This window comes from Castor canadensis, chromosome 4 (genome assembly GCF_047511655.1).
Source record: "Castor canadensis chromosome 4, mCasCan1.hap1v2, whole genome shotgun sequence".
NCBI classification, from domain to species: Eukaryota; Metazoa; Chordata; class Mammalia; order Rodentia; family Castoridae; genus Castor; species Castor canadensis.
In genome coordinates this window covers 49,082,406-49,104,294 of record NC_133389.1, presented here as the reverse complement: position 1 = coordinate 49,104,294, position 21,889 = coordinate 49,082,406, and the positions used below count along the sequence as shown (strand labels likewise).

Below are 21,889 nucleotides of genomic sequence, written 5' to 3'. Positions count from 1 at the left end.
TTGCTCACTTCAGAACACGTTACCCAGTTCCTAGGTACAATAACTGTCAGGAGTCAATGAGGAATAAAGAATTTTCCTGAATCCTTGCACATAACCTGACTAGCATTAATAACTCCACAGTTGTACATAAGTTAAGAAATGGATTATTGCCAGACATCAACCTTGCTCTGAACATTGGGTCATATTCTCTTCATACTGCCATTAACAAAATAAATATGGTTTTTACAACTTAAGGCTATTGATAATAAAAGCATTCTTACCTTCCTTCTACTTAGAATAAAAGGCAATAGCCCAAACTATAGGTTTTTTTTTTTTTAACCTTGGAAATTACAGCAACAACATATGGCTTCCATTTACTTCCAATTTTACTCGTACTGTGAGCTTCTTTGGTGAAGTTGTCTTCTATTGCTAAATGACAAAATGAATGATGAAATTCAGTTGCTATGCTAGAAAAACAAAAAACAAACCATGGTGGTTAATCCCTAAGGAAAACTGGACTTCAGTTATGAATCATCCTTACCAGCAATCTTGTAAATCTTAAATAAGTCTTTATGTCCTAAAAGTATTGTGAATAAACATTATTTTCTTTTAAATTGCTGGCAGACAGGATTCTCCTCCCTCTCCAATCCCCTTGCAGCCAAGGTTAGAGAGCATGCCACCAGCCCTCAGTGATTATTTGAACAGAACTGGCCTCATGCAAGATACATCAACGGGGAAGGCAAGCACGAAGTCTGCCTGTTTTTATTGCATGCTTGCAGGGTTCCTCATATTGCTGAAACTACAATGAAGAGCTTGGGAAGCACACAATAAAGCCAACCCTTTGGCTGTTATAGTATTAGTAATTTTTCTACAAAATGAAAATGTATATACTTTGCTATTAGATAGATCTTTACAAGCTTCCTCCATCTTTCTCTAACCAACTCATTCCCCGCTTATCCCCAATTCTCTTGTGTGCCCTAAGATTTACTTAGTCTTTATGGTAACTTCAGATAGTCATTGTCTAATTAGGCAGTGACAAGGTCTGGGTAAATAAAACATAAATTCAAAATTGGGGAGGGATTATTTTTTAATTTTAAAAATGTGGCTAGCTAGACAATCAACTTCTGCAGACAATAAAAGTATAGCTCTGTGTGTTATAAACTATTTATGACATGTTCAAGGAAGTTTTTCACCCAGGCAGAAAATATCCTTTTAATAAGCCCTTTTTACTACAACTCGCTATTATTGGTCTTTTCTTTATTGTTGTTTTCATATTTTCAGCATAAATATACTGCAGAAAAAGACAAAAGGCAATGCACACACAACTGAAATTTTATGCAATTTGCTAAAATGATGAATAAAATTAAAACTGCCTGTCAAAGCAAAATGAAAAGCAATTTTGTTTGCAATTTTCATAGCAGCTATGGAAAAGCAGCCAAATTCATGAACTGCCTGCAGTCTGCAGCTTATAAGCACCCACAATAACTGAAGAAGGTGCTTGGCTCAGTAATAGTATCAAGATGAACTGCAGCTTAAAATTCACAACATTCTGGCCTAGCTGCTGGCCTTCTTCTGAAAGACAGAATTTGTTCTCTGCTCCCCCAAATTAATCTAGAAGTCATTATCAGACTACCTAGATGACCACAAATGCCTCAGGAAGCTGGTGTTTTATTCCACATTTAAATTTCATCAATCACGCCAAGCACTAACACCTGTGAAATACACATTCCATGCTCTTATTCCTGGGCCTCTCACTGCAAACATACAGACAAGGAGGTGCCGCTGCCCTCTTTACGACTGCATCTTAACTAGAGAGCAATTGCCACTGAGTTCAGTGCATGGGCCATAGTCTTGGATAGATGGATGGATGGATGGATGGATGGATGGATGGATGGATGGATGGATGGATGGATGGATTCATTTCCATCGCTATATTTCGTTTTGCTTGATGCTCCACATTTGATTTAGATGTTATACAAAATTTGTGGAGGACTCAGGAAAGGAGTGGAATGGAACTACTGTTACAGAGGGAAACACTCATCACCTCACTAAAACTATTAATAGGCATGCCAAATTGTTGGTACTCCATCATAGAATTCTATCATGATATAACTGAACAAGAACTGAAGTTCTTTCTTTCACATTCAGCTATGCCCCACAACAAACCCTGTCCTTGAGAAAACTGTCTATCAGTAACATCAATTTCTCTATTTTGTCCTCTATAGGAAGTGAAAACATACAAAAATACAAACATTTCATTTAAGTGAGCAGTTCTGCACTCATTTGGAAAAAATATCCATTAAATGCAACAAATGGATAAATGGTCCATATCAGTATTTTGGCTTAGGAAAGCCTCCTCAGCCCTCATATGAACTGTCTGAATGTGACCATCATATGTGACAATATCCCTTGGTATTGTCACTCATCAGCCAAAGTAGTGGGATTAAATTCAGCTACATAAAGTAACTTATGAATGTGAACTTCACCTACAGGATTACAGTTACTTCAGAGTTAATTCAGAGAAGCTGAATTTGCTGGTAAGCAGTTAGTTAAACTAGAAGATTCCTCTTCTACCAGCAGAAATGTAGGTCAGCTCTCTGGGTTTTGTCTTCAAACACACAAAGATCCTTGAATCAACAAACGCCACAGCTCCTGCAGACAAATCTACTCTCAGTAGACCCCTGCCACCCTTTTGCCAAGCCCTAGGCATGCTACATTTACTAGGTATGACTCTACAAGTGGCATTTCCTATTTCAATGGTGGAAAATGGAGAAAAGAGTGGGATGTTTTAGCTTCCAAAATAAGATAATCAACACCCTCTCTAGATACAACTGCGCTTGAGAAGTTATTGAGATTTAAGGCATTTTTATCACAGTTATTTGACAATTCTAATCATTGCCATAAGGGGGAGGGGGGGAGAAACTATCTTTTCAACTTCTTTTGGAACAAGAAGGATTTAGTATCTGACAGTATCTGATACATAACAGGCACTTGATTAACACATATTGAAAGGAAGAAAAGAAAGAAGGGAGAGGAAACAGAAGAAGCACAAAAGAAGTGTCATCAAGGCTATTTTCTTAAATTTTCTTAAACATATTATTTGGCCAAGAAAATCAAAAGCAAGTCTTTGTCTTGGAGTAAGTCATATGAGCATACCTACCAACACTGATGCATGTCACCTGCCAGTTTCCCACTTTTTTTGCTGTATTCCATTACACTGTGATATTGACACATATGTTAGACACCATATTCAAGTGAATCTCACCTATTTGCTGTGCAAATATTTCTATTTTTGTTTAATCATTCTTGAAGATCTGAGCCTCTCAGTTACCGTTTATACCATGTCATGACATTTAAGTTGCCCTCAAGTCAGAGTACACTAATGGAGCATATTCACAAGAACTCTTCCAACAAACCCTTCTCAACAAATCTCCTGCAGCATTCTTAAAACAGCATACCTATCTGTGTCTCCTCCTGTATCCCTTAAATGAGCAGTAGCCTGTGCACAGATACAGAAGAATAGGAACCAAAAGTGGTAAATAATAGTATTTATCACTTAAACATACAGAACAGAGAGATGGGGACAGATATTAAGAGGCAGAATGTTGTCAATATTGCCAGGGGAAAAGCCACATTAGACATGAATATATGGCCTCTGTCCTTGCTCCTGCCAGCACGGTATATTGAAGAAGTTATGACTTCTTCAAAGTATAGTTTACTCAATGTGCTTTGATTTGGATGTGGTCTGTCTCCCAACCATTCATGTATTTGGAGGCTTAGGGGAATCTTTACAAGGTGGAGCTTCGTGAAAAGTGGTTAGGTCATTGGGGGCAAAAGGGTTTAGTAGCTGTTATGAAAAACCAGTTAGTTTCTGAAAGTGTGAGTTGGTAATAACTCATAGCAATGCTGACCCTTGAATCTCTTTCTGGCTGCCTGACTCATCACATGCTCTCTCCTTCTTACACGTGCTCTGTTATAATGTGGTATAACCAAGGGGCCCCTCATCAGAGCCAAGTAGATGTTGCTGCCAGGCTCCTGGACCTACAAAACTATGAGGTAAATAAACCTCTTTCTTTTTCTTATCACCCAGTTTCAGGTGTTTTGTTATAGCAACCAACAATTAACCAATGTAAGGGAATTATGCACTAAAGCAACAGCTTTTAAACTATTTTAATTTATTCTTTAAATGAAATTTTTAAGTGGAATCCCAAGATAAATAAAACTGACAAAACCCACCCAATCTGAATCCCAAGTAGGATGCTCAGCATCCAGCAAAGAAGACTTCCATCTTGAAGCTTCTCTTCTCAAACTGCTGGGAATCACAGAGTTTCCAAGGCACAGTGTGAAACCTCGCCACCCAGTGACCTTCAAGGTTATTTCTGGGTCTTGTGCTCAATGATGTCTATATATGTGTTTTGTCTGATTTCCAAGTCAATATCCTAGTTCTCTCAATTAAAGGTAAATAAATGAATAAGGAGCAATAACAGAACATAAGACATGGAAATGACTTGGATGGCCTATTGTTTAGTGATCATTTTAATCAATAATTAAAGAAAATCATGCATATAACTCCATTCCTCACCATAAGCTTCCTTTGTTCACAGAGATTAATACCAAACACCCCTCTATCATTTGCCCAGATGAGGGCTCCAAAAAGAACTGTTCTTACACTAACAGATTTTCTCCTTTCCTGCATTAAACACATACTCTCTCTCTCTCCCTCCCTCCCTCTCTCTCTCTCTCTCCCCTTTAATTTCTTACAGGTCTCTAAACAGACATTACCAAGAAATTTACACCAGAGAATCAATCAATCCTGGCTCCAGGAGTACAATATTTAAAACTAGCTTTTCCAGATTCTACCTCAAGGTGATCGCACTATTGCAGCTCTTTAGAGATATAACAACAAAATTATTATTTCCAAACTTTAATTGAGGTTCTTAACGGACGTATTTATGATACTCTTCACAACACTTGTAGATATATTTTATGCTCTACAATGGAACTGTTGGCTGTCTCATTAGTATTCATTTTTATATTTCAGATATTTAAATAGTATTGTATGGCTTTATCTGGAAAGTAAATCATTTGATGATATGTTTTTACTAAATGGTATTTCCACAATTTCCTGCATACAGTACACCTTCACTTTCAAACCATCCATCTACAGCCTCCACCCACCAAAGGATATGACCACCACATATTTAAATTTAAAATTCACTTCAAGACACAATAGTTGTTCAAAAAAGCACTGCCTTACAATTAACAAATTAAAGATGAATTTTTCTTGCTTCCATGAGAAGTAAGCTCTAGTTAATGAATATTATGCTTGGTAAGAACTAACTCAGAATCTTAAAAGATTCATTTTTATTATTGATATTTTGAAGTTGCAACTTTGATCCATATCAATATAAAAAAGAAATGATTTTATTAACATTCTCTTTCATTACTGGATAATGTTCTGCGATGGTGGTACTACTAGGGAACTATTAAGGGTTTTCCTTACAGAAGGACCCACAGATGATTCTAAAATAATAAACGAAATAAAAATGTCTTGGTTTCTCTGGATAAGACAAGTATTCTTATTTTTTCCTGCTGATTCTCTGGTCAATCTGCTTCTAGGTATGATTTAAGAGACTGTTTCCACCAATAAAGATACATAAAACGTGGGAACGTAATTATGTTACAAATTAATTAGCAAATTTGATTTTGTTTTAGCAGTACTTGGATTTGAACTCAGGGTCTTGTGCTTACTAGGCAGATGCTCTACCACTTGAGCCATGCCTCCAGCCCAGCAAACTTGATGTTAAAGGCCTAGAATCTCTTTTTCTGTGACTCAAAAAGAACAGGTTTTCACTTTATTTTTAAATTATTATACTAGTAACAAATCCTATCTTTCACCATGTGCAAATGATGCTTGAATGTGACAAAAATAGACATATTTGTCTATACTTTCTGCATGACTACCATATACTTTAAGAAGCAGTTTGGGGCATAAATCTTTCTATACTGCTACCTCTGACCTCTGAAATCCTTTCTCTCTTCCATATGAAGTTTCTTTTTTAAAAATAAATTGATGAAATATACATACTGACAGAAAAGCAAATGAACAACCTAGATAATAATCACAAAAAAACACTTGGGTAATTCCAACACAGAGACAGAATACGAGGGCTCAAGTGATAGAGTACCTTCCTAGCAAGTGTGAAGTCCTGAGCAGAAAACCCAGTACTGCCAAAAAAAAAGAAAAGAAACAATGACAGAATACAGCCAGCACCTAAACAGACCCTTGTAACCCCTCCTCGCCAAAACCTATTCCTCCTAGACCCACTGGACTTTTGCGGTAGTGAATTCCATTCTTTCCTTTTTGCTTTCCCACCTATGTATTCAACCATAAACAGTACAGTTTAGTTTCAAACTCTGTGTGAATGAATTCATTCTGAATGTAGTCTCTGTATTTTTCTTGAGTCAGCTCTACATGTGTGAGGGGCATTCATCTTGTGGAGTGTTGTCATAGTTCATTCATTTCTACTGCTGATGCTATTCTAGTATTTAAATATGCACAGCTTATCTATTCTACATGCTGGACACAGACTTGTCCCCGATTTTGACAAACAATGCTGCTATGCATATATATGTTCATGCACTCTTCCATACACACATTTCTCCAGAGTAAGGTGAAGTGAAATTGCCATTCAGTTTATATGCCTTTAAATTTATTAGATAGTACCAACCTGTTTTCCCAAAGTGGTTCTACCAATTTACACTCCCTCCAGCAGTGTCTGAAAGTCTCCCTTATCAACTCTTAGAACTGTCACACTTTTTAATAATTTGGTAGATGTTCAGTGCAAGAACTTTTGCTGTCATGGCATCCCTTGTAACTTTGTCTACATGCACTGCACAGTCTCAGATAACATGGAAATAGTTTTAGGTATGCCCTTCTGTTCTCTTCCTTATCTACCTCTGTCTTTCAGTGGCCCTTGTCAACTTTAGATCTTATGACTTAAAAACTACATTCTTATTGTATTTCATTTCCTTTTATTCCTATAACTTTACAAAATAGACTTGCAGCTCTATGATCTCTGGTAATACCATTCCAGTTGGCAGCAGCAGTAAGTACAAGAAGTATAATTTTTCAAAGAGAAATTACTGCTATCTGCTACTACTCTTCTCTAAATATTATTTTATTCAATGGTGCTATAAATAACACTTGAATCCTTCTATTCAGAGACAATTTTACACATTTTGAGTATCAATTTCCTATATGCAAGCAGCACACATACTATTTGTCTGAACTTGCTATGATTTGGGGATCTGAGATTATCTATTTCTCCAAAAACACTCAGTGACACTTTATTGTAATAGACCCTTTTGCTGATGGCCTTGAAATTTATTATACCTCGGGAAATTGGTGGGTGCATATGGAGTAGTAAAGAGGATTTGAGAAACTTCCTTAAACAAACACTCTTCTTTAGACATTGTTTGACCTCAGATCACACTGCTGGATGTTTAAATTGAATTACAAGTCTAGCTTCCTTTCTGCCTTTGTAAATACCTTCTTTTCTTCAAGGTCAAGTTCAGGTCTCCCTTGCCATGAAGTAGGTCATCCAAAAATATGATGAACACCATCAAGTTCTCACATCTTAATTCCACACTTTAATGTTTAACTGTATTTTCTAAATGTATCTCTCTATTGTAGTTAATCACTAGTCAATAAACTCATAGAATGCAGGAATCTTTCCTTTCTTGTTCAAAATCAATTTACAGTATTTAAGTCACAGAAAGTCCACGAAAACTCTTATCAAATCCTTCTCTATTTGTTCATTTAGCCCCATCCAGATATTAAAAGAAATCATTGTGGTAGTACTCCTAAAATGTATGGCTAGAATCCAATTGGCTACTAGAAAATATAGAACACAAATGAGAGTAACATTACTAAATGTAGTATGAGTTAAGAAATTAACAATAAGGGCTGGTCGAGTAGCTCAAGTCGTATAGCGCCTACCTAGCAAGCATGAGACCACAAGTTCAAACCCCAGTGCCGCCAAAATAAAAAAAATTTTTTTAAATGCTAAGATGTTAACAGCACTGCAATGACAGAAGAGCTCTGCCTAAATTAAACACCTGCCCCAGGACACTTTTGTCATTGAGTACACACAGGCCCTAGGTCCTTGAGGAGAACTGCAAATAGAGAGAAATTAACAGTGTTTCCATCAGTTCTAAGAGAAAAGTTCTGGTTTTAAGACAGTTTTTCTTTCTGCAAGAAGTAAGACAAATAAGTTTCAGAATTTTTTTTATAATCTTCATAATTACTTAGTAGAAATTCTAGAATAGAAATCATTTCCCATTCTTAGACTTTTCAATAGAGTCATTGTTAGATCATTACATTCATTCATTCATTCATTTATTCATTCATCAAATATTTACTGAGGGCCACTCTGTACCAGGTCATGGGCCAGATGCAACACATTCAATAATTCACTCATTCAAGATGAAAAACTGATGAGGTTTTATCGTGTAGTTCTCTTCAGTACCTTGAAAAGCTACTTCTCTTAATTACTATTGAGATACTATTGTCAGAGAGCACAGATGAGACTTATTTCATTTAAATCATAAAGAAAAAATGTATATATTAAGACAAAGAAATAGGAAATTTACACCAGTCGTCAATTCTTCTAGGTGAGGTCCTAGTCAAAAATCTGCCAATTAATAAACCTGAGGCCCAATCATATAATCAAAATATCTATCAGATATAATCTGCCTATATTCTGGTAAATGTGGACAGGGTCAGAGCAAACCTGAGACCAGACTTTCAGCCCCGTCAGGCTCCTCTCTCTCCATCTGCTCCTGCTAAAGCAAACTGAAGGCTCAAATAAAGAGATGTAGTTATACTCCACATCCTTCCTGCTCCCTTCTCATCACAGAGGAAGAAGCAGGTCATCCCTCTACCCCTCATACTTTAGTTTCCCTTTAAGGATGCCTTCAATACAAAGTTTCCCATATACATCGTGTACATCAAACGGGATAGCCATGATCACACGACATATTCTCTGACTTCCTTGATCCTGCTCCAATCTAGAGATTGCATACATATATTGCTACTAAAAATAAACACAATGAAAAGCAAGATATTAGACTTAGTAAGTTTGGAACATCATTGGAGCTGAGAATGGCATCTTATGCCTCAAGGACCAGCAGAAATTCACAGGTAGTAACTTACACCCTGTGGCTCCTCTAAGTAAAATTAAAGTATTCTAAAACTACACAGGAGAAGCAGGAGGATGTCACTCTTCTAAAGAGTGAGTATATCCCAAAACAATGCGGTGTTGGCTCCCTGCCCGAGGATCAGACCACAAACATGGATACACCTTGGGCAGCGGACATCCTGGGCGCAACAGAAGCAACATTCTGGTTCCTACCAATTCCCACGTGGAAATCCAGCAAGGAAAAACAATGCGGAGGGGGGGAATCACATGACCCAGGTTTGTCATCCTCTGCATCTGTCCCCATGTGTAAACATCTTGCTGCAGAAGGAAACTGACTCATCCCTATCAGGAAAAGTCAGCTTTCCTCCACCTAACACCACCAGATCCTGGGTCACGTGAGGTCTAGGAAACCATATGAGCACTAACCTGCGACTGTACAAGACAAACACTGAGCTGCGTCAAACACATTCATGCCGCCAAGTCCAAAAAAGAGGGTAGTGCAGAAGGGCAGTGAGAAACGTAAAACACTATCTAAAATAAAAATTTTCTACAGACTAAGGAGATAAGTTAAGTAATGCCCTAGAATCCTGAATAGACAGCATCAACTGTCAACTTCAAAATGACAGTAACCGGGCAGTATTCTTATTGAGAGACAAATGCTTGGGACACCACTCAGTTACTCTGCTGGATTCAAAACAGAAATTGATCACTTCTAACAGGTGTCAAAATATGTTGGGGAAAAATACTGTAAGGTCTTTTATAAAGCCTCTGCCTGATATTTCAGGGTGAGAAACCAATATATGTGGTGAATATCTCTTTAATAAATAAAGAATCCTGATGACAAAGGAGAATGGGATTGGGATATTAAGGACACCCCACTCTGGAGAGGGAACCTGTGCTACAAGGGAACCAAAGGGCTACAGCTTAAGAAATGACACTACTTAAATCCTTGCTTCGTATTTCTCACTTAGAAGCAGAAGATCAATTAAAATTGCATGACAGACTTGGAAGAAAAGAAATGATAATAAGGACTTTGATTTCTGTGGAAGATGATGTTTCCCAAGGTGGCCACAACAATAACTCTCATCCCTTGTGCTCTTTCTGCAGTGTGACCTTCCTACTTCACCATCAAGAAGGGGAGCTTATTTCCCATCCTTTTGTATCTGAACCAGACTGGAAACTTCTTTTAACCAACAGAATAAGATGGAAGTAACACTGTGTTATTTCTGAGCTTGAGCCTCAAGAGATTGCAACTGAGACCCTACAGCACTCCTTGGACCCAGACCTTTGTTATGGGAGGCCAAAGCAGCCCCTTGGAGAGGCTTGTAAGAGGGACAACCAAGGCCCTGCTGACTGACCAGCTGAGCTAGCAGGTGCATCCAGCATCTACCATGTGAATGAGATCATTCCAGCTCAATACTAGGAAAAGCAGATCTACCTAGCTAACCCAAATAATCTGAAAAAGTAATAAATTATTACTGTTTTAAGCCACTAACTTTTATAGTGAATCACTATCTGGCAATAAATCTAATGATTTCTGTAGCAGTCATCCCTAAATATCAAGGAGAACTAGTTCCAGGACCCCCCTACAGGTCCTACAGGATACTCAAGTTCTTTACCTAAATTGTGCAATATTTGCACATAATCTACACACATCCTCCTCATACTTTAAATCACCTTTAGATCACTTATAATACCTAATACAATGTAAATCCAAGTAGATAGTTGTTACAATAACAATATTATTACTTAGGGAAGAATGACAAGAAAAAAGTCTGTACATGTTCAGTACAGACATTTTTTCCCAAATATTTTCAAAATTCACAGTTGGTGAAATCCATGGTATCTGAACTCACTATACTTTCCTCTATGAATGTAACGATAGGCAGACTTGCAGACACATACAAATGAAACGGCAATAGAATAGGAATGGTTATTTTTTAAATAACCGTTTAATCTAATAGTGAATAATCTAATAGTGCATAGTTTAATCCAACAATGCATAAACCAAAAAAATCCTTATTTTTGGTATCTTTTTTAGGTCTCATTATTAAAAGCTACAAGTTTTAGATAGGATTAGAAAAAAATCAGAATGTTTCACCAAAGCAAACTTAACAAAGGACCCACTGCAAAATTTGCAACTTATAATAGAAATATTAAAGTTCTCCAAAAAAATTTACAAATATTTAATTTTGGTGAAGGTACAAAAAAGGGATATGCTTAAATTAAACTTTCTGCTCCTTTTTCTTTGATTCTTCACTCAAATATTTTCCCACCCTCAAAGATGTATACATATTAATACTTTGCAAACATCAAACAATGTTGAGTAATATTTATGTTTCTTCTGAGCACAAAAGTAGAAGATCCATAGCCTATGACATATATTTTAATTCTCTAACAGTATAACAGCTATACTATAAAGAGTGTCTATAAACTTACTTTCATTTTGAAAGCACCCATAACTTTTCCAGTTAGCAAGTATGAACTATTGGCAGTTAGAATTTATTTTTTCTTCCATCATATCTGTACCTAGCTTTATGAAGTTTCTAGGATATATACCGGGGACACATTAGAGGTTTGTTAAAATCTGGAAATGGGCTTTATACAGGGCTAGAGAAAAATCTAAAAGTATTCAGAAGAGCAGGAAAACTAAGAAGGATGCAGACAGCTCAGGTACTATGTGGTATGACCCTGAAGTCCCAGAGTAGGTGAGAAAGAGCATACCGCCTCTCTACCTTCCATTCAAGACACAGAATCACCTACAACTGAAAAGACCTGACAAGAAGCTACTCATTTTTGCCTGGTAAACATCACCCTCTACAGAAAGCAGTTTCTGAAATAATGCACGGCTATACCAAAACAGCCACAAATCTCACATCCATGCCAAAATGGTGACATAAAACTGTCCATGTGGCCTATCCATCCAAGGGAAATTATGTGACCTCTATGATAACTGATACAAACTCCCAGTGGACAGAGTCCTCTTCTTTTTTTGGCAGTACTAAAGTTTGAACTCAGGGCTTCGTGGTTGCTAGGCAGGCACTCTACCACTTGAGCTACTCCTTAACCCAGAGTCCTCTTCTTAAGAGATCAGCAGGCTTTCATCTCAGCATACTCCCTTGAGAGAGCAGCTAGGGTTTGGAGAAATACTCAAATGGGGTGGGAAGGGGAGAAGGGGTTCACAGAGTCTAGGCACTTATAGATAAATATCTAATGCAACTTCTGGAGTAAGTGTCACCTGAAGAAGACTAGGGCACCAACCTAGAGTATGCTTTTGGGTAATGGCTTGTGGTATGATTCATTATCCTTGACAAAACAATTGTAGCAAAACAAACACTGAACTTGGAATCTGAAGTTCAATGTCCAAGACCTGGCAAAGCCAATAGTGTTACATGATGATGAACCTGAATTTTCTTTATAAAAAGGAAGCTGGGCCAGATGAACTCAAAGGGTCCTCTCAACTCCAACCCTTCATTTTCAAGCATTCCATTCTACCTTCAGTTCATCAGCACCAAATGAGAACTTCTTGTACAACCCCTCCATTTGCATAGATTACTTAGTGGTTGTTCTAACACCACCTAATTGTAGATGCTGGGGAAAGCCATGGAGACAAAGTGGGGGGAAAGATGAGACAAAAGGGTTTGTGGCAGCATTTTGAGGCCTATGATATACATAACAATGGAAAAACAGGTATGTCAGATACCAACCTTCACCTATGTCATACCCCATCAGCAGTTTCATGTCTCCAGTTGGCCATGACAGGCCAATAATGCCCAGGTGATAATGTCACATACAAAAGAAAAAATGAGTGATATGCCTTTCATTTAATTGACCTCCATGTCTCCGGACATATATAGAATGGAGCATCTTTTATGATATAATCATGAAAAATATAGTTTCTGGGTATAAATAAGACAGTGTTGAGGTTGGCTGGGGACACAGAAGCTCCAAGTGCTGGGTCATCACTTGGAAAACATTCCCTGAGGTCATATATCCATAACATGCCTGACTTGGCACTTCTGCTCTAATAAAGATATGTTCAGTTATTTTTCTCTCTAGGAGTATTGGTGCGTTCAAAACAAGGAATAGAGGTAGACAAAGCACAGAGTCCTAGACCACAGCTCTGGCCTTGGATTTAAAACAGTTTCTCCATTGGAAAGTCTGATGTACTATTTGCTAAATAATTAAAGAATATAAGTTATCAACCAGAGAAAAAGGTCTGTCCACGATGGGAATTTAAAAGCTCTCATGTAATTATCATCAATAGATAGGTCATCCAAACAAAAACTCAATAAAGAAATCCAAGATCTAAAATATGCAATAGATCAAATGGACCTAGTAGATGTCTACAGAACATTTCATCCAACCTCTACACAATATACATTCTTCTCAGCAGCCCATGGAACCTTCTCCAAAATAGATCATATCCTAGGGCACAAAGCAAGCCTCAGCAAATATAAGAAAATAGAAATTATACCGTGCATACTATCTGACCACAATGCAGTAAAAGTAGAACTCAACAACAAAAGTAAAGACAAAAAACATGCAAACAGCTGGAAACTAAATAACTCATTACTTAATGAAGAATGGACCATCGATGAAATAAAAGAGGAAATTAAAAAGTTCCTGGAAATCAATGAAAATGAAAACACAACCTACCGGAACCTATGGGACACAGCTAAGGCAGTCTTGACAGGAAAGTTTATAGCCATGAGTGCATGTATTAAAAAGATTGAAAGATCCCAAATCAATGACCTAAGGATACATCTCAAACTCCTAGAAAAACAAGAACAAGCAAATCCCAAAACAAATAGGAGAGAAATAATAAAAATAAGAGCTGACATCAACGAAATAGAAACCAAAAAAACCATACAAAGAATTAATGAAACAAAAAGTTGGTTCTTTGAAAAAATAAACAAGATCGATAGACCTCTGGCAAACCTGACTAAAATGAGGAGAGAAAAAACCCAAATTAGTAGAATTAGGAATACAAAAGGAGAGATAACAACAAACACCATGGAAATCCAGGAAATCATCAGAGACTACTTTGAGAACTTATATTCAAATAAATTTGAAAATCTAAAAGAAATGGACAGATTTCTAGATACATATGATCATCCAAAACTGAACCAAGAGGAAATTAATCACCTGAATAGACCTATAACACAAAATGAAATTGAAGCAGCAATCAAGAGTCTCCCCAAAAAGAAAAGACCAGGACCTGATGGATTCTCTGCTGAATTCTATCAGACCTTTAAAGAACTTATACCAACCCTCCTTAAACTGTTCCACGAAATAGAAAGGGAAGGAAAACTGCCAAACACATTTTATGAAGCCAGTATTACACTTATCCCAAAACCAGGCAAAGACACCTCCAAAAAGGAGAACTATAGGCCAATCTCCTTAATGAACACTGATGCAAAAATCCTACAAAATAATGGCAAACCGAATTCAGCAACACATCAAAAAGATTATTCACCACAACCAAGTAGGCTTCATCCCAGGGATGCAGGGGTGGTTCAACATATGAAAATCAATAAACGTAATAAACCACATTAACAGAAGCAAAGACAAAAACCACTTGATCATCTCAATAGATGCAGAAAAAGCCTTTGATAAGATCCAACATCATTTCATGATAAAAGCTCTAAGAAAACTAGGAATAAAAGGAAAGTTCCTCAACATTATAAAAGCTATATATGACAAACCTACAGCCAGCATTATACTTAACGGAGAAAAATTAAAACCATTCCCTCTAAAATCAGGAACCAGACAAGGATGCCCACTATCTCCACTCCTAGTCAACATAATACTGGAATTCCTAGCCAGAGCAATTAGGCAAGAAGAAGGAATAAAAGGAATACAAATAGGTAAAGAAACTGTCAAAATATCCGTATTTGCAGATGACATGATCCTATACCTTAAAGACCCAAAAAACTCTACTCAGAAGCTTCTAGACATCATCAATAGCTATAGCAAGGTAGCAGGATATAAAATCAACGTAGAAAAATCATTAGCATTTCTATACACTAACAATGAGCAAACGGAAAAAGAATGTATGAAAACAATTCCATTTACAATAGCCTCAAAAAAAAATCAAATACCTAGTTGTAAACCTAACAAAAGATGTGAAAGTCCTCTACAAGGAAAACTATACACTTCTGAAGAAAGAGATTGAGGAAGACTATAGAAAGTGGAGAGATCTCCCATGCTCATGGATTGGTAGAATCAACATAGTAAAAATGTCGATACTCCCCAAAGTAATCTACATGTTTAATGCAATTCCCATCAAAATTCCAATGACATTCATTAAAGAGATTGAAAAATCTACTGTTAAATTTATATGGAAACACAAGAGGCCACGAATAGCCAAGGCAATACTCAGTCAAAAGAACAATGCAGGAGGTATCACAATACCTGACTTCAAACTATATTACAAAGCAATAACAATAAAAACAGCATGGTACTGGCACAAAAACAGACATGAAGACCAGTGGAACAGAATAAAGGACCCAGATATGAAGCCACACAACTATAACCAACTTATCTTTGACAAAAGAGCTAAAAATACGCGATGGAGAAATAGCAGCCTCTTCAACAAAAACTGCTGGGAAAACTGGTTAGCAGTCTGCAAAAAACTGAAACTAGATCCATGTATATCACCCTATACCAAGATTAACTCAAAATGGATCAAGGATCTTAATATCAGACCCCAAACTCTTAAGTTGATACAAGAAAGAGTAGGAAATATTCTGGAGTTAGTAGGTATAGGTAAGAACTTTCTCAATGAAACCCCAGCAGCACAGCAACTAAGAGATAGCATAGATAAATGGGACCTCATAAAACTAAAAAGCTTCTGTTCATCAAGAACAGAACTCAAGAGAACACCCACAGAGTGGGAGAAAATATTTGCCAACTATACATCAAAGGACTGATAACCAGAATATACAGGGAACTTAAAAAACTAAATTCTCCCAAAACTAATGAACCAATAAAGAAATGGGCAAGTGAACTAAACAGAACTTTCTCAAAAGAAGAAATTCAAATGGCCAGAAAACACATGAAAAAATGCTCACCATCTCTAGCAATAAAGGAAATGCAAATTAAAACCACGCTAAGATTCCACCTCACCCCTGTTAGAATAGCCATCATCAGCAACACCACCAACAACAGGTGTTGGCGAGGATGCGGGGAAAAAGGAACCCTCTTACACTGTTGGTGGGAATGTAGACTAGTACAACCACTCTGGAAAAAAATTTGGAGGCTACTTAAAAAGCTGGACATAGATCTACCATTTGATCCAGCAATACCACTCTTGGGGATATACCCAAAAGACTGTTACTCCAGAGGCACCTGCACATCCATGTTTATTGCGGCACTATTCACAATAGCCAAGTTATGGAAACAGCCAAGATGCCCCACCACTGACGAATGGATTAAGAAAATGTGGTATCTATACACAATGGAATTTTATGCAGCCATGAAGAAGAACGAAATGTTATCATTCGCTGGTAAATGGATGGAATTGGAGAACATCATTCTGAGTGAGGTTAGCCTGGCCCAAAAGACCAAAAATCGTATGTTCTCCCTCATATGTGGACATTAGATCAAGGGCAAACACAACAAGGGGATTGGACTATGAGCACATGATAAAAGCGAGAGCACACAAGGAAGGGGTGAGGATAGGTAAGACACCTAAAAAACTAGCTAGCATTTGTTGCCCTTAACACAGAGAAACTAAAGCAGATACCTTAAAAGCAACTGAGGCCAATAGGAAAAGGGGACCAGGTACTAGAGAAAAGGTTAAATCAAAAAGAATTAACCTAGAAGGTAACACACATGCACAGGAAATCAATGTGAGTCAATGCCCTGTATAGCTATCCTTATCTCACCCAGCAAAACCCCTTGTTCCTTCCTATTATTGCTTATACTCTCTCTACAACAAAATTAGAAATAAGGGCAAAATAGTTTCTGCTGGGTATTGAGGGGGGAGGGAAAGGGAGGGGGCGGAGTGGGTGGTAAGGGAGGGGGTGGGGGCAGGGGGGAGAAATGAACCAAGCCTTGTATGCACATATGAATAATAAAAGAAAAATAGAAAAAAAATAAAAATAAAAAATAAAGGTTACTTGTGCACAATCACTGTGACACTGGGACAGCTAAACTGAAAACCGAGCTGTCTTCTGGGCAGGTAGTATATACCATACACTGCGGTGTAAATATGCTAGTTCAAAGGAGGATTCATGTCCTGGGCGGGACCTACAGGGGTGGAATGAGATTTCATCATGCTGTTCAGAATGTGCGCAATTTAAAACTAATAAATTATGTCTTTGTGGAAAAAAAAAAGCTCTCATGTTTTAGCAGGTACTCTAAATTATACATAAATTTGGAAGAGGAAAATATCACCAGTAATACAAAATAAAACAATGTAAAACACAAAAATATTCAAATGTGCCAACTGCATGAGACACTCTCAGTTGCTGGCCTCAAAGTTTATTTCATCCTTTCCAACGAGAGATAAGTGGAAAAACTGTATGGAACTCATGGGAAGGTGATTTAAAGGGAGCCAGCTCAGAGAGAAGTGCCTCTGTTAGCACTTCTATCTTCTCCCTTTCTCTAACCCCCAACTGGACATAGGGCGTGAACTCCAGTAGCCAGCCTTGCCTACTTGACAATGCCAGTCATGTGCTAAGCAGAAAAAAGTCCTGGTCTTTAAAGAAGTATGGAGCCCCCAAACAAGCTCTGGACTATTTATCTCTAGAATTTTTAGCTATATGAAACAAAGAAACTTCATTCTAACTTAACACAATATTATGGGAGGGGGGGGTCTGTTGTATATAATTATTTGGCTTACAAATTTACCCAAATTCTACTTTCAATCTTAGATACTATGTTAGTCAGACTTTTTGGTCACCGTGACAACTTAAAGGGAGGAAAAATGTATTCTGGCTCATTGTTACAGAGGTTTTGGTCCACTGTTGCTTGGCCCCCATGCACTTGGGCAGAAGGCCATGGCAGCAGGAGTGTATGGCACAAGAGAGGTTCTTTGCCTCAGGGTGATTGGAAAGTAGAGACAGACACAGAGAGACAGAGAGGGGCCCAGGAAAAGATACAATCCCCCAAAATATGCCCCCAGTCACCCTCTTTCTGCAGCTAGATCCTACCTCCTAAAGTTTCCGGAGCCTCCCAAAATAGCACCACCAGCTGGCAACAAAACTCCAAGACATGAGCCGCCTTTGGGGGGGACACTTCATATCCAAAAGATACCTCAGGTTGTCAATCATGCAACTCAAAGATATCTGGCTAGTCGAAAAAAAGAAAAATGTGTAAGAGTAAACTCAACTTATTTTTCCAAAATCAATACAGAAATAGGCTGAAAAAATTCAGTTTTTGATTTCTCCATCTTCTCATTTCAAATAGAGATAATACTGACCTACCTCATGAACACAGGCAAAAGATTAACCAATTAATAAATTGTCAATCACCATGAAAATATAAATTTTAAGAAGCAATAAGACTTTTCATTAAACCATTAATAGCTGTACTAGTAATTTCCTCCTCAACTGGATAAAATTTACATTTGATAAGCATCAAAGGCTCGTAGCATAGTAAGAACAAAACTTAAATGAAAATTAAATCTTTAGACACTTCATGACATTTTAACAAAAGCATCAAAGTAAAAGATGCTAACTAGCAAATGCAGTCTCTTAGAGACAGGCTCAACGTATTTCTGATGAATTAAGAAATACATAGCTTCATGTGGGAGTCCACACTAGCTATGTTATTTTAGAGAAATTTCTACATAGTCTCAAATGCTACCACAACCTAACTCAGTTTTTAACAGTTGTTCATAAACTCTATTCTACCTGATTCTTTTCAAGCTCCTCACCAGACAACCTAATGAGAAGGAGCTTTTTTAATTTGCTGGTTAGTAACTGACTTCATAGTTGCTTTGCTATACCTACAGCACTTTTCATGTACACTGTGCCCTCCTGGAACTCTTGAATACTCTGAGTGTGTAACTTGCTGTGACAAAATGCTATAGCTTATGAAACTGTTGTCTGTATGAGACATCAGAATTTTAAGTCAGAGCCTTTTTATCCATCAGCAATTACCCACCTGGAGTGCCCTATCTTGCCCTTTCAGCCCGCACCTTCTCCCTTCCCATTTATTTCCTAATGATCCAGCTGGGCATTTTCACCTCTTGTTTCTTCCACAAGACCTCTTCTGTATACACTTGTCATCCCCACTTTGAACACTCACAGAACTTAACACCCATCTTAACAATTCTGGCATTTAATGACATACTACCACATTCAATGTTATATTTTTAGGTAGATGTATTTTATTCCTCAAGTGTACAGTAAGATCCTTAGCTATGGGATTCCTTAGCTATGGGATTCATGACTCTCACCTCTTTTGTGCCCTCACAATGTTCAGCATTGTTGCTTTAACATGTCTGGCACACACAAAAATAGTCAACTCTCTATATGGTTGGTTATTGCACAAATGCATTTCCCCTATTCCCTAGGTAATAAAAGTACAAATTGCCTATATTTAAACAAACTCATTTAGACATGATGGTTTTCCAAACCATTGATCACCTGAGCTTCCATTACAGCTAGAACAATTCCATGACACTTATCCTTGCCTACTAAAAGTGAGGTATGAAGGTTTTTAACTGAACTAAACCAAAATTAATATGTTTAACGTTTGAGCTAATTCACAAAACTAGAGAGAAATCTTGCTTAACATTTTTATTAGCACATATTAGTCATACAGAGGGGTTTCATTGTCACATTTCTATAGATACCTACAATGTACCTTGGTTAGACTCATGACCTCCATCATTATCACTTATCTCCCTCCCCCTCTACATAAAATGATTTCAACAGGTTTCACTGATCTACTTTCATAAAAGTACATAAACTACATAGACCATATTCATCTCCTTTCACTCTCTCCATTTCCCCTCCCCTCCCCCCAACCTAACAGGACCCATTTTACACTCCTGTCTTTCACTTTAAATGTACAGTCACTGTTCAAAAAGGTTTCACCATGCTATTTCACCCATGAGTATATTGTACTTTAATCAAATTAACCCTCTCCTTTAGTTCTTTTTTTTTTTTTTTGATAGCAATATGATTTGAACTGAGGGCCTCACGCTTGCTGGCCAGGCAACTCTATCACTTAAGCCACAACACCAGAGAACTTTTTTAACCATTCTAAAAACTGCATGAGAAAAATCTGTGCCACGAAATAAATAAGCTATGAATATAAGACTTTTCAATGGTACTTACTGCACAATGATCTTATATACATGCATACAGGAGTATATGCTAAAAACTGATGTCAGAGCTTTCATTTTTAGTATTTTACATAAAGTGAAGTTAGAATAAAGGGTTATATAGAAGCAGGTTCTCTTATTTCTATCCAAAACATGATAGTCTGGATTCTTTATAAACCTTAATATCAAGATCCTTCTAAAAAGGTGATGAGCACATGTAACGAAACCAATTCTGATGTCCTCCATCTGCCCCATCCTCCAGCATCAATCACACATTACTTCCTTTTGAATTTTAAAAGGGGAGAATTTTAAGACAGAATGCCAAATATTAAATCATACTAACTCTTTGAAAATTTCTCAGGACCCAAGTGAGATGGCTCATGCCTATAATCCTAGCTACTTGGGAGGATGAGATCAGGAAGATCATGGTTTGAGGACAGCCTGGGGTGGGAGAAAAACACAAGATCCATTCTCAACCAATAGTTGAATGTGGTGGCAATGTGCATGTCCTCCCAGCTATATGTGCGGAAAGCACACATAGGATTATGGCAGTCCAGGCGGGCCTGGGGACAAAACAAGACCCTATCTCCAAAATAACCAGAGCAAAAAGGGCTAGAGGCATAGTTTAAGTGGTAGAGTACCTGCCTAGCAAGCATGAAGCTCAGAGTTCAAACACCAGTACAGATAATTAAATAAATAAATTAGAGGGAGGGGGGAAGGGAGGAAGGAAGGGAGAGGAGAGGAGAGGGGAGGGGGAAGGGAGGGGAGGGGAGGGGAGAGGGTGGGTCTCAGGAGCCAGACTTGTGATGGTGGCTCACACCTATAATCCTAGCTACTTGGGAATTGGAGATCAGGGCCATCACAGTTCAAAGCCAGCCCAGGCAAAAAAGTTCACATGATCCCATTTCAACGAACAGAAGCTGAGCATGGTGGTGTACACCTGTCATCCCAGTTATGCAGGAAGTATGAATAGTAGGATGGCAGTCCATACAGGCCTGGGCATAAATGTGAGACCCTATCTCAAAAATAAAGCAAAAATGAATGGCTCAGGTGGCAGAGTAACTGCCTGGCAAGTACAAGACCCAATACTGCCCCCCTGCTAAAAAAGAAAGGAAAAAAAAAAAAAAACTCAGGATTTTGAATATATTCAAATTTGGAATCTGACTCACGTGAATTATCTTAAAGAGATCATTGTCATGTTTAATAACACCAATAATACAGTAATAATACATGATACTTATCATGCCCCCTTCTCCATATCCCAAACATCTTAGTAAGATGATAATATATTATCTCACCTTGTCATTGTTGTTTCTACTTTACAGATAAGGATATTTTAGATTAAAAATTTAAGTAATCTTCCTAGGACCATACTGGCACTGGGATTTGCACTGTCCTCTGCCAGCTGCCAGAGCCCACCCAC

At 37.7% G+C, this 21,889-nt stretch overlaps 1 protein-coding gene across 6 annotated transcripts in view; it reads right to left on the bottom strand.

Annotated features, from left to right (window-relative positions):
- LOC109679730 (zinc finger protein 521) overlaps positions 1-21,889 on the bottom strand; it is a 284,250-nt gene that overhangs the window by 215,492 nt on the left and 46,869 nt on the right. The window contains exon 1 of one of the 6 annotated variants that reach the window (XM_074070125.1): positions 18,344-18,455. The exons of the other annotated variants lie outside the window; for them this stretch is intronic. The gene's annotated coding sequence lies outside the window, so the exon portion shown is untranslated. Of the gene's footprint in view, positions 1-18,343; positions 18,456-21,889 lie in introns of those variants that run through there. 6 annotated transcript variants of the gene reach the window in all.